Genomic DNA, 13,533 nt, shown 5'->3' with positions numbered 1-13,533 from the left:
GCCTGCACATAGTACTACACATGTGACCATCACTATCTGATACACTTAGTAGCCTGCATATAGTACTGTACACGTGATCGAAGCTATCCGGTACGCATAGTAGCCTGCACATAGTACTACACAAGTGACCATCACTTTCACTTTCACATAGTGGCCTACACACAGTCCATGCCCCACATATGATCATTTCTATCACTTCATTCGTATCCCTTTTTATTCCGAATGTTGAATCGGGAAATTTCTCACTTTTTCTCATTTTTCCTTTTTCACTAATCAAAATCAATTCCTTGTCTTTCTTGACTTATAATAACATATTTAACTTATTTAACACCCACATTATTCAATCCAGTCCAAAAATCACATTTTAGAAAAATTACATTCTTTCCCCTAAAGTTTCACAAAATTACGATTTTTCCCAAGGCTCGAAAATTAAAATTTATTCCTTTTTCTTATTTTTTATGATATGCTGAAAATTTTTCCCTTCTATGGAAACATCATATTCTCACTCTAACACTTACTTATGAACATTAGGTATTTTTACCGATTATGTCAATTTACTCGTTTTCACTTAAAATCAGCTAGCAAAAGTTATTTAACATAATTTCAAGCTTCATATCCTACCATAAAACATCAAAATAAACATATTTCACCTATGGGTATTTTTCCAAATATGAACCCTAGATTAAATTATTGTTAGAATAAGCTAAATCAAGTTACCGGGACTCTAAAAACGTAAAGAACATTAAAAACGGGGATTGGAATCACTTATTATGGAGCTTGGAAGCTTGAAAACCCTAAATATAGCTTCTCCCTTGCTTATTCCGTTCACCATGGAGACGATGGACAAATTTTTAGCTATTTTGGCCTTTTTAATTCTTTTAATTACTAAATGACCAAAATGCCCCCAACTTAAAAATTTTCTATTTCACTTATCTCTTTTCCATTTTTGTCCAACAAGTTAACCAATGGTATAATTACCATTTAAGAACCTCCAATTTAAAATTTCATAACAATTGGACACTTCTAACATGTAGAACTCAACTTTTGCACTTTTTACAATTTAGTCCTTTTAACTAAATTGAGTGCCCAAATGTCAAAATTTTCGAACTAAATTTTCACAAAATCATTTTGTGAAATAGTAGACCATAAAAATATAATGAAAATAATTTTGTTTTTCTCGTCGAATTTGTGGTCCCGAAACCACTATTCCGACTAGCCCAAAATTCGGTCTGTTACAATTGAAAATGAAATAATTAATATTAAAATGCCTAGAAAACAAGCTCATTAAGTGTGAAAATATCCCCAAATAACTACTACATTTGATGTCAGGTAACTTGTCACCCCTCGCGAAATTTTTCACTTTTACGATGCTCCATACTTTGTCTCTGATTTTCTAAACTCCATTGATTTAAACTACTGTAGGGATATTGATATGGATCACATCATGAATTACCTTACCGAGGGAGAGGCAAGTGGACTAGCCAACCCAACACCCAGCTCCCCATAAAATTTAATCAGGCAATCATGTACCTGATTGCCAATATGTGGATGCAATTTATCTACACTCAGATTTTGCCATCCCAAAACGTATCTAACATCAAGGCCTTTAGAGAAAATTTACTTGATGCTATTTTGAAAAGACGCCAGGTTTGTATGGGAACACGGATTTACCAACCCATGCGTACGTGCATCAACACCAAGAAGGTTAGGATTTATTCCCACACCTTGTGATGGCCGCATGCAAAAGGACCAAGGTTCATATGTCCACCATCGAGCATTTTGTGAAGTAAAAAAAAAGCATCATTGGTGATTTGATGTGTACACAATACATTGAGGTTTAACAAAAAAAATAGCAGAATGGAACAAACATTGCAAGAACAAGATAGAGTCCCACCAACCTTCAAAAAAAAAAAAGTAAAACAAAGGTTGGCATTGATTATGCATAGAGGCATGGCATTCGAGTGCCAAATCCTCCGCTGAACAGATAAGCACCCACCTCATTCCACAGCAATCTAAGGACGATAGTGAGAAAGAAGAGGTTGAGGAGGAAGAAGAAGACGAAGAAGAAGAAGAAGTGTTTACCCATGCTTACGACCTTACGGAGACGTTCCAAATGGAACAACCATCAACTGAAAGGGTTAGCATCTGCAACCCAAGACGACACAACCCAACCCAGTCTACGGGTAGATTGGTCACAAAGACCGCATTGTAGGAGCAAGGGAAAATACGTAGCAAAAGATGATGCAATACCCAATTTCGATTAAATTATGCCGTTAATTTAATTTTTTTGGGTTTTATTAAAACCTTGGATGTATGTTTTTCTTATATTCTATATTTTGTTTTAGTTAAAAGAAATTTATTTCTTTCTGTGTAGGAACCTCACACAAAAGTGGCACTACATGATTGAGCTGACTTAGCAAGAGGAGGACACTCGACTAACCTCGCAACACTTTCACGGAAAAGTGGGTAATCTCTTCTCTTATATTTTGGGTGCACATTAGGGACAATGTGTCAAATAAATTGTGGGGGTAACATAGAAATTTTCAAAAAAAATTATTATTTTTCCTTAGTTTTACTAATTTTTAGTTGAATATTTTTCTTGTGTGATTGGTTCTACTTAAGCTTGTAGAAATACAAGTGACTAGTTAGAAGCATGTGAATAGGTTGTTTGTTTAAACTGTAAATCTAGCCTGATATTAAATGATTTTAGGTTGTTTACATTTAGACTAGTTAGTTTAATTTGTTAAAACTGTGAACAGGAAAATGTAGTTAACCATACCAAAAGATAAAGGTAGACACAAGTAGGAATATATTTTTGTTTGAATTATAGGTTGTTAGAATTTGATCACTCAGTTATTGAATCCATAGATATTGAAACGATATAGTATAAGAAGTATAAAACCCTTATAAGTATGTGCTTCAAAAGGAAAATTAATTAGTGAACAAAAGCATTTTGAGGTTTAAAAGAAAAGCGAGAGTTACAAAACCATAGAATGGTTAAAAGCACTGCGAGTAAAGAGTGAAAAAATAAAAACAAATAAAAAAGTATGATTACTTGAGAAAATCTCACTCATAGTTACACAAACACCGTGGATTGTTTGTACTTGTAAATACTATATTAGAGTTCAAAACATGAATGAAAGAAACTGAGTAAGTGAAATTCTAACCACCCGCATTCTTCAACCATAGAAGTTATATTAGTGAATATGATTTGATGGAATTATATGTTTAGCTTTAACTTTTTTGTTTTGTAACCTATTGAACTAGTATGGTTGAAGATAAAAATCAAGAATATTATAGATATCTAGCTAGAGTTACTTGTTTAGCAAAAATTTTCTATCTTAAACATTCTGAGACTAATTTCGTGTATGAAATGTGTTCAAGTACATTGTTTGTTTCGTGTGTTTTCTTTTTCTTTTCATTTATTTTGTTCTATTTTCTTGAGAAAAAGCAACGAGTTAAGTGTGGGGGAATTTGATCTACCACAATTTGTTATGGCAAATTAGAGTCTTTTTGACACTTAAGGAGCTTATTTTTAAGCCATTCTATGTTATTTTGATGCATTTTTTTGTTTTAGTAACTTATATTGAATAATTAGAAAAATAATTGTTTTTACACATCATTTAGAGTTATATGACTTATTGGGCCAATACAGGTATAAGGTAGTATTAATGAGCTTAATCGAGTGCGTGGGACACCTATTTTGAAGCTTAGGAACATCAGGAATGACAGCTGTGTCCTAACACAAGCAGCTCGGGTCACAACACTGCAGAGCAAACTCTAGAATTTCCATTCAAAGTTACGTGTCGTTACATCCACATCCTATGTCGCGACACTACTGTGACGAGGGTCAGAATTATCTCAAGGGTGTTTTTTTCTGCACAATTAAATTTTATCGGTTTTTAGGCTTTTATTTTACTTAACTAGGGTAGCTAATATTGCCTATAAATAGCAAGGCTTAGGTTGAGCTATGGGAAGTTGTTTTTAGGTTATTAGTTGGTAGATTTAGTTTTAATTAGACTTTAATTTTAGTTTACATACAAATTTCCATTCTTGTTTTAGACTTGGATTCAATTTGGATCCACGCATTTATTTATTCAATTATTCAGAATTTTCTTTTGGTTTTCTATTGCGATCGATGATATCTTGCTAGCTGTTAAAGGATGTTCAGCAATCGAGCGTATCCAATAAACGAATCAATTTCTATTTTCCCTTCTTTTTAATTTAATTCATGTTAGCATGTTTAAATTAATTGTTAGAGAAATTGCATCTAGATTCATGAGTGACTAAATTCCTTAGGGAGATTAGCAATCATATGTGAGAGTAATTAACTGAAGAATTAGGGATTGGTGTAGAATTAATTGGCTTATTATGCAAGCTTAAAGCCTAGGATTAACAACCTTAGGAAGTAATTTAGGTAAATGAGGTTGAGAGAATAGTTTTTCGAGCACCTCATAATTTATCTCGGTTGAAACTACGAGGTCGAGAGATAAATGGGTTTTGTCGATTAATTAATCAGCTAGAGCCCAAGAGGTAATAACTAGTTAGTTATCAACTAATTTATTGAAACTCAACTTTTGAAGTTAATTATGAACACTAAAGAGAGTTAATCTTTTGCTTGTTATCTGATATTTAATTAGATTGTTCATTTAATTTCAGTACTTTTTGTTATTGTTGATATTCAATTTTCTTGTTATTTAACGTACTATAATTTTTGGTTATTACTATTTAGTCATGTTCGTGCAGAAAATTATTTTAAATTTAATCTATCCTCCCTTGGGTACGATCTTAAGAATACTTCCCGAAGTGTTTTGTTGTAAACTTACTATATTCCAATTTGACCCGTATACTTGTAGGCACCGCTGTTCTATTTTCTATCTTTTTGTTGCAGTATTTCTAGCCCAGATGTTTGCACCTCTGGCAGTGGTCAAATAGATATTTTCAAGATTGCTTATTTAGATTGAAAAGTATTGTCTTTCACCTAAAAATGGAAGCATTGCTGATTTGCTTCAGCTTTCAACAAATCTCCAAAAAGTGGAGCGACAAAGGAATTCAATCCAAGTAAAGCAAGAAAATAAGGACCTCTACTATTTTACTACCACTTAATTGGTAAGAGAGGGACAAAGCATGTCAAAAAAATATATTGTTGATTGATATTTAACAAAGTGATTCGGAATGCAAGTTTAGTAGTATTTGTTCCTCTGTTGATTCTAAGTGATTTTTGGTTCAAAGATTCGATTACTATACTATATTAAGACATGATTAGATGAGTTTTAGTTGGTTTAGTAGAGATACTATTACTTTGGTGACATTGAAGGGACAAACTAATAGTCATGTTTGTAGAAAAATTTTAGAATTGAATCATGTAGCACTAACTGTTTTTATAATATAATAAAACCTTTTATATTATGAATTACAAATTGGCTTAAAGGGTGGTCTTTTAAGTATGACGATCAGCTGAGTCAAACATATTTTTGTTGCTTTGATTGATTGATTCTTGTGTGTGTGCTTATGGCTTAATTAGACTTAAAACTTGATACTCTTTTGAACTTTTATTTTCTGATTAATGAAAATGATTTCTTAGGTGACATATGTCCATTGGTTTTGATGAAACAATTATCAGCATCTTCTTTGAACTATAATATCTGGCTTGAAATATCAATAGGTGCATTGTTCTCTATAGTTTTAATTATTGAATATAAATAGTAATTGGGGTTGTGGAGATCAATACACTATATTGTGAGAAAGACATCGAATCCAAGGCTGTGTTTCACTAGTATGTAAGGAATATAATGCTAAAATAAAATCTAAAATATCAAACATCTCCAAAATTAAAATTTATAGATCCTGAAGTTTTTGTAAATATATTTGTATCTTAGCCCAGGATAAGATATTTTTTAAGTAGTCAATAATTCAACTAAATATGTCATTATAAAACTCAAATTTAAAGTTTCATAAAACTAGACTTCGAAATAGATGTATCAAAATTTGGAAAGTTAAGGTGAAAAAAGTAATGAGTTTTATAATGATAATCGAAATTAGAATTTAATAATCTTGCAACACTCCATCTGGTGTAGTCTTGGTTGTTGTTTTGTGTGGGTGGATAGTTAGCTAGGTTAAGCCAAGGAAAGACTAATTTGTGCCTTATCCACCAATAGTGTAATTGTAATGATTGTTGTGCCATGATTGGCAAACTATTTGGTTAATCTTGTTGGTCTGTAATGTTTTGATTGAAGGGTTCGTTTTTAGGAGAAGTATAGGTTTGTGGTCTTTATGTTTTATCATGGTTATTATGGGATTTTGGACCTGATTTTTTTCTGTTTGTATACGTGTGTTTACTGTTTAGTTTTAGTCAAGTCTTTGCTAAGATCTAGTTAGGAATTAATTAATGTTTTATGATTATTTTATTGTATGTTAACCACGTATTAATTCTGAGAGTGAGAGAGATGTGAGCTATAAGTATCAGTGAACTTTGATAATGAGGGGTTCATCTTCTCTTTTCTCTTTTTCTATTATACCCTGGTATTCTACTTAAGGAAAAGTTCTTCGTTGGAAAGGAATCAGCAAGTGATCGAATAGTAAGAAAGGGTTGTGCATGTAGCAATTGATATAGTGTAACAACCTCATTGGAATTTTCTATGAGTATCCAGTTTATGCTAAACTTCTTTGAGTTTGCTTCTAAATCAAGTCTTTTACTAAGTTCTGGATGTTATAGTTTAGAATTTAGGTGAGATGTATTTGTGAAATGTAGTATATTTCTGTACATATACATCTACATGTGATTGTTTGTAACATGAAACAGATTTGAATTCCTTGAGGTGTAAACTCAGTATCCAAATATGATAAGCCATCGGTAGGGGATGTTAGTTGCAAACCAGAATGGCAGATTTGCTTGACCATTGGTAAGGCATGCTAGTTGCTAACCAGGTGGGAGTATATGATAGGCCACTGGTAGGGCATATTAGTTGCTAACCAGATAGGCGTGTATGATGGGCCACTGGTAAGACATGTTAGTTGTTAACCAGGCTGGTGGGCCACTGGTAGGGTATGCTAGATACTAACTAGTTGGCGTGAGTGCTAGGTTTCTAGTAGGGCATGTTAGTTTCTAACTAGCCTAGCTATATGAGTTCTGCCTATGGTAGGACATGTTAGTTTTTAACCATGGAAAAGAGCCCTAAACTCACGAGAAAACACATGTGTTCGATATGATAAGAAATGTGATATTTGTTCTGATATGGGATTTGGGATCTGAGGTTTAACCCAAGGAAGGATATGAAAAGAGTAAGTTAATATGACTCCGAATATGTTATATGTTATGTATTGAAAAGGGGAAGCAAATATGACTTTGTATGTGTCATATGTTATGTATAATTGCTGATAGAAAAGAAAGGTTAAGTGTTAAGTGGTAAGTGGTAAGTTCTGATCCTTGCTTACTATGTTGGAAACGTAACATATTTGCTAAGTGTTGTAATTGGCGTATAAATTCTGCCTTGCTGAAGATGTGTATGAATTTGCCTGATGATATGTTTGAAATGTGGAGGTACGTGTTAGTAAAGACTGTGTTTAACACGGAAATGTCAGTTCTGTTAAAGTAAAAGTTCTGTATGGATTAACGAAGAATGTATAGGCCTAAAAATGCTATCTAGCATGATTAAGTATCTGCCAATAGTATGAGAGTATCCGTCCAGATGTCAAGCCGTGTAGGATAGTGATGTATTAGCTTAAATGTATATAGATACAGTTGTAGTATTATTTGTGCTTTTTTAATTTCATCAAAGGGGTTGAGTCTTTTCTTTTCTGGAACTCCGTAAGTTGTTTTGAAATTACCCCATTTCTTTCTCCTCTTTCTAGGTGATACTTCATTGTAAGCTTGTAGAAGGGATTCACCTAGAAAGAGTGACCTCTATAATGAGTTTTACCTGTATAAGTTTTGTAACATGCATATGATCTTTGGGGGTGGCGTGTAATTCTTTTTTGAATATGAATCTAAATCTGTAACAAAGTACCTTTTTAATAAAGTAGAGTTTTATAATAATGGTACTTCTTCAGAAATTGGTTAAAGTTTATTGAACTATGATTTGTGAAGTGATTTATATTTGTATATGCCAAACTTTTTTATATGATATTGTTATTGTCAATACTTTTATTCTAAAGAAAAGATTTGAACCGAAATTTTTAAGCTCAATTATGTTTGTTCTAAAGTTTAGTTGTCAATACTTGTATGATTTCATTATCGATTAAAAATCTTTTTGAGTTAATGCTAGTTCAGTTTGTTATGCACCTCAGCTAAATTAAATTCGAACTATGAATAAGTTTGTTTTCTGTCTATGTAGTGTCTCAGGCAACCTTTGGGGATTAGGGTGTTACAAATCTAATATTTAATAAAAATATTAGTACAATACGATGGCTGCTAACTTGTAATGTGAGTTGCAATTAGATTTGCAACAAAAATAGAACAGAAAATAGATGGTTGTGTTATTATGACATGTAATTATAACTAGTGTTGCAACATGCATTGGTAAGGGATATAAAAGAAGTAACAAACATAAGTATAAACAAGAAGATAAAGAACACTAGAAACTTGTTTACATAGTTCAATGTCACACATATGTTTGTGTGGTCTTGCCTAATAAAGAACTCATAGTACAAGTAAGCCTGACCAATCCTTAAATTGTTGTGGCCTTAATTTTGTACATTTAAAATGAACCCACTGACTAATTAAGACTTTCCAAATGAAATTTTAGACACTCACTAATAAAATATTTTGACCTTAATGATTTGAACTAAAAAATGTTCCTAAAAATAAACTTGATTGTTCTCTCTCAACTCTACAAAGTCCATGGAAAATGCAACTTCAATGTGTAGAAATTGAACTAAGCTTCTACCAATAGAATATGATCAATTTCATTCTCCAACATATCACTCATATGAATTATCCTTAAATCGCGGACAATAAAAACTGAGATATGTCACTTTAAAGTTTAGCCTATATCATTTATTATTATTATTCTTTAGAAAAAAGTAATTCTTCAATATAAAGGCATTTGAAAGTAGCTTCAATTATCTCCAAAATAGTCATCTTTAAATGGGATAAGATATGATGGTAATTGATTTGATTATAAGTCTAACACCCCTTACCCGATCCGGTTGCCGGACTCGAATAAACGATGTTACGACAAAGCTAAACCATTGATAATCACTTTATTATACACAAAACTCTAATATTTATTATATCAATCACATGTAAACTAATATATATAATTGAATTTCATAAACCTTTGTGAAATTAAAATAAACAATTGGATTAAAACTCAAAAACATTAAGTTTTAATGCTAAAATGAAAGTTCCGCAGTTGGTATCGATACCTTTCAAAAAATCAATACCAAAATTCAATTTTTTTCTTTGTAAAACAATTGTACCAATAATTAGTTGATGGTATCGATATTTTATGAAAAATTATCGATACTCAATTGAAAATCGATACCATTGTGACATTCTGTTTTGTTTGGATATTGTTCATTTGGTCAAGAATTGATACAAAATGTCAAAGTATCGATACTTATTTCAATAATGATAAAAATATCAACTTAGCAAATTCGTTTCATGCCAAAAAGTTACCGAACCATAAAAGACCATAATTTTATTCATTCAAACACCTAAATAACTAACCAACGTGTCCTTCAAATACACCACATTTAATAGACATTCAAAATAACAATTTAGCTATATAAAGCACATACCATTGTTCATCAATTCATACCCAAAATTCATCCAAAATAACCAAATATGAAAAACACATAACAAATCACCAATTCAAGCATTATGACCAAATATTCATCACTAGGATTACCAAACCAAAACAAATCATCCAAACATTTTCACATCACCTATTACACTAAATATGCAATTAACATATCATTTGCATATTGACAACAAAAGTACTATATACATGCCACAAACCAAACCAAAATTACAAAATATTCCAAAATGGCTGGATAGTGTGAGCTTTCAGTTGGTCCCCCCAGTCAGTCTGCAACTTTGAAAACTACAAAAAAATATAAATGTAATAAGTAAGCTTAAGAAGCTTAGTAAGTCCACAGTTTAAATCATCAAACTCAACTTACCTCATTTGACATCAAAGTAATAAGAGATAATAATAATAAAATTCTTGGTAACCAAATACACAATCATATGTCACATTAGATCTTGATCACATAATAGCATAAATCATAATAATCCTCTACTCTAATAACTCATCCGCTCTATAACATCCTTTCATCAATATAAATGTGCTCATATATAAACAAGTAATTCTTTAAATATTTGATGCTTTCAATATAATGAATATGAATTAAAATTTAAATCCATAGATTATCATACATTCCATTAACATTTAGCCTGATGAACTAAGTAATTTGACTTAGATACTAGGGTAACTACACCATACCAAAAGCATCATAGATGCATAACATAGGCACCGAGGTCCAAAAAGAGGCACGAATGTGCAAGCAGAGACACTGTAGTGTGAAAAAGAAATTGAAGTGTATACAGAGGCGCTAAACTACGAGCAAAGGCACCAGAGTGAAAACAGAGGCAGCTAACTGCAAATCCTGTACAAGCGTGCATACTATCCTATGCGACTACTATGTTCAACCGGGTAATACACCTCAATCCATTACTTTAATACATTCTCATCATATAGAGGCGCTTCATCATTTCCATACGTATACTATATCCTTAATACGTTCTTATATATATAAAAATATACAACTCCAAACCAAACTACTATCATTTGATGTCAATTTCATAATAATAACTAATGGAATTTCTCATACATTCAATAACTAATTAGAAAATATATATATATTCACAAGCATTTTATTTTATATAATAAATCACTATGAACTTACCTACGATTCAATTCCGGTTAATACACAGGGACTATTCTACAATTTTCTCCTTTCCTCAGTTAGTCTTTTTTATTCAAGTCTTGATTTATATAATAATTAAATGCAATACATTAACCTCATACGCATTTCACATTCCATTCAATGCATATGATCCTTAATTTTTCATTAATTACACATTTTCCCTAAACTTTTACATTTTTTTACAATTTAGTCCTTATACCCAAAATTTCCAAATTAACAAATTTTCGCAACTTTCCAAAGCTAACCAAATTTCATTCTAAGCTAGGGCAATCCACCATTATTCACTAATTACTCAATTTCCATGAAATTTTAAATATTTAATCAATTTAGTCATTTACTAAAACTATCAAAGAAATCAATTAGTAAACTAATCAAAATCAAAAACTAACATTTCAACTCCATCAATTAACATCCAAAATAAAAAGGGTTCATCAATGGAACATCTAAAATCTTTGATAGTTTTAAAAATGAAGGCACGAGTTAGCTAGACCTAGTTGCAACGATCTCAAAAACATAAAAATTACTAATAATAACCTCAAAAAGAACTCACAGGCAAGAAGAACTATGGCCAAACCTCCCTAAGCTCTTTAATGGTGTTTTTCCTTCAAAAATTCAGTGGAACTATCCACTAAAGAAGATTATATTGGTTTTGTTAATTTGTTTCTTTAATTAATTTATTAAATTACATGTTTACCCTTTTAATTGTTCATGCATTTTCACCTAATTCATGCTTTAACCATCCAAACTACTTAGAAATGGGATATTTACTTTATAAGATCCCTCACCTTTAATAATTACTTCCCTTACTCGCGTAATTCAATAATGAATGAGTTTGACATCTACAAGTATTTAGTCCTTTTCATCTAATAAGTAACTATACAATAAAATTTCTTCATAAAAAATTAATACGACTATAATGTAATGCAATAAATGTCAATTAAGTAATAAAACACAATATCACTAATCAGAATTGTGGTCCAAAAAAAAACTGTTTCCGACACCACTGAAAAACAAGATATTATAATAAGTCAATGTTTTAATCAACTTATCTCAAATCTTCTCACATAAGGAAATATATTCCCTTGAAGATTTGGACTCTAAATATCCTAGATTCCTTTAAAATATAAGTTATCCCATTTTTTCCTTTTGTCTTAACATAAATAAAAATGAATAAAAGATACAAGTAAATAATGGCAACATAATCATGTTATTGCTATGTTGCAGCGGTTGTTTTGTGAGTTGTAACATAAGGTATAACAAGTAATACACAACAGTTTGTACTAACAATCTTTGTTTAACATTTTTGACAAAATCCAACAACAAATAAGGTACTCGCCCCACACAACAATAAGCTATAAGGAAACTAGTTATATTAGAAGTCAACGTATAAGTCTAAGCCAAACAAATACTCCCCCACATAAACTTTGTTGCACCATATTCCATTTTTTTTTACAAAAAGTGTCCAAAGGATAAAACTCTGCAACAATATTCATTAAACAAACATCATAATAAGTTAAGCACTAGAGGAAACTAAATTTATGCCAAATAACTCTTTTTTTTTCTTTTAAATAATGCTTCAACCAAATCAACGTGCGTTTGAACAATCACACAAATTAGGTAAAACAATATAGGATAATATTAAGAAATAATAGCATTAGAGATTGTTGGGGATCGACCCGTATAAACAATGAAATAGGAAAAGGTAGAGAAGATCGAACACAAATATTTTACGTGGAAAACTCCTCTAAAGAGGATAAAACCCACGATAAAAGAAAACATCACTAAAACGGTAAATAATCTGAACGAGTAAAAGATGGAGATAATAAAAAAAACCCTAAACTCTAAAAATAAAACTCTTTGACTAAAACACGAAATTCCCATCAACCTCTCTCAAACCTCTCTTAATATTTTTTTAATCTTAATGTGATGAAAATATAAATTCTAGGGTCACTAAGGCCCTTTATAGGCTAAAATTCATGTGAATATACGACAAAAATATCCCTAGAATAATAAGATTTCGACTGAGAAAAGAAACCCAATTTCTGTGGGTACACATCGCCACATCGCAACGTCCCGAATCACCTTGTCACAAATAAACCCTAATCCCCAAAAACAAAGCTCTCTTAAAACTCTCTTAATCTTCTCTTAATCTTAATGTGATGAAGATATCAATTCTAGGGTTACTAAGGCCCTTTTACTGGCTGAAATTCGTATGAATATATGACTAAAATATCACTAGAATAATTTGAGTTCGACTAGGAAAAGATAGCAAAGTTTAACTGGGAAAAAAGCCCAATTTATGTGGGAACACGTCATAACATCTCGAATCACCTCGTCACAACGTCGTCTTTCATCATTACGTCGTGAAACTACACATCATGACATCGCATTGTTGTGACATCGAAAACTTCCTTGTCGCAACGTCTTCTCCTATTGGATGTGTTACGATTTTGACATCCTTATCTCGTGATACAGGTAACTGTAAGTGTCTAAAAGGGTCTAAAAATACGAGGCATAAAATATGGAGCAAAACATAGAGCACCAAATACTTTAACAATCACTAGGTGGATAACCCAACACTCTGAAAACAAGTCTTCATAG

Source organism: Gossypium hirsutum, chromosome D02, assembly GCF_007990345.1.
Source record: "Gossypium hirsutum isolate 1008001.06 chromosome D02, Gossypium_hirsutum_v2.1, whole genome shotgun sequence".
Classification (NCBI taxonomy): domain Eukaryota; kingdom Viridiplantae; phylum Streptophyta; class Magnoliopsida; order Malvales; family Malvaceae; genus Gossypium; species Gossypium hirsutum.
The sequence above is the reverse complement of the archived record's forward strand: the minus strand, read 5'-3'. Positions refer to the sequence as shown.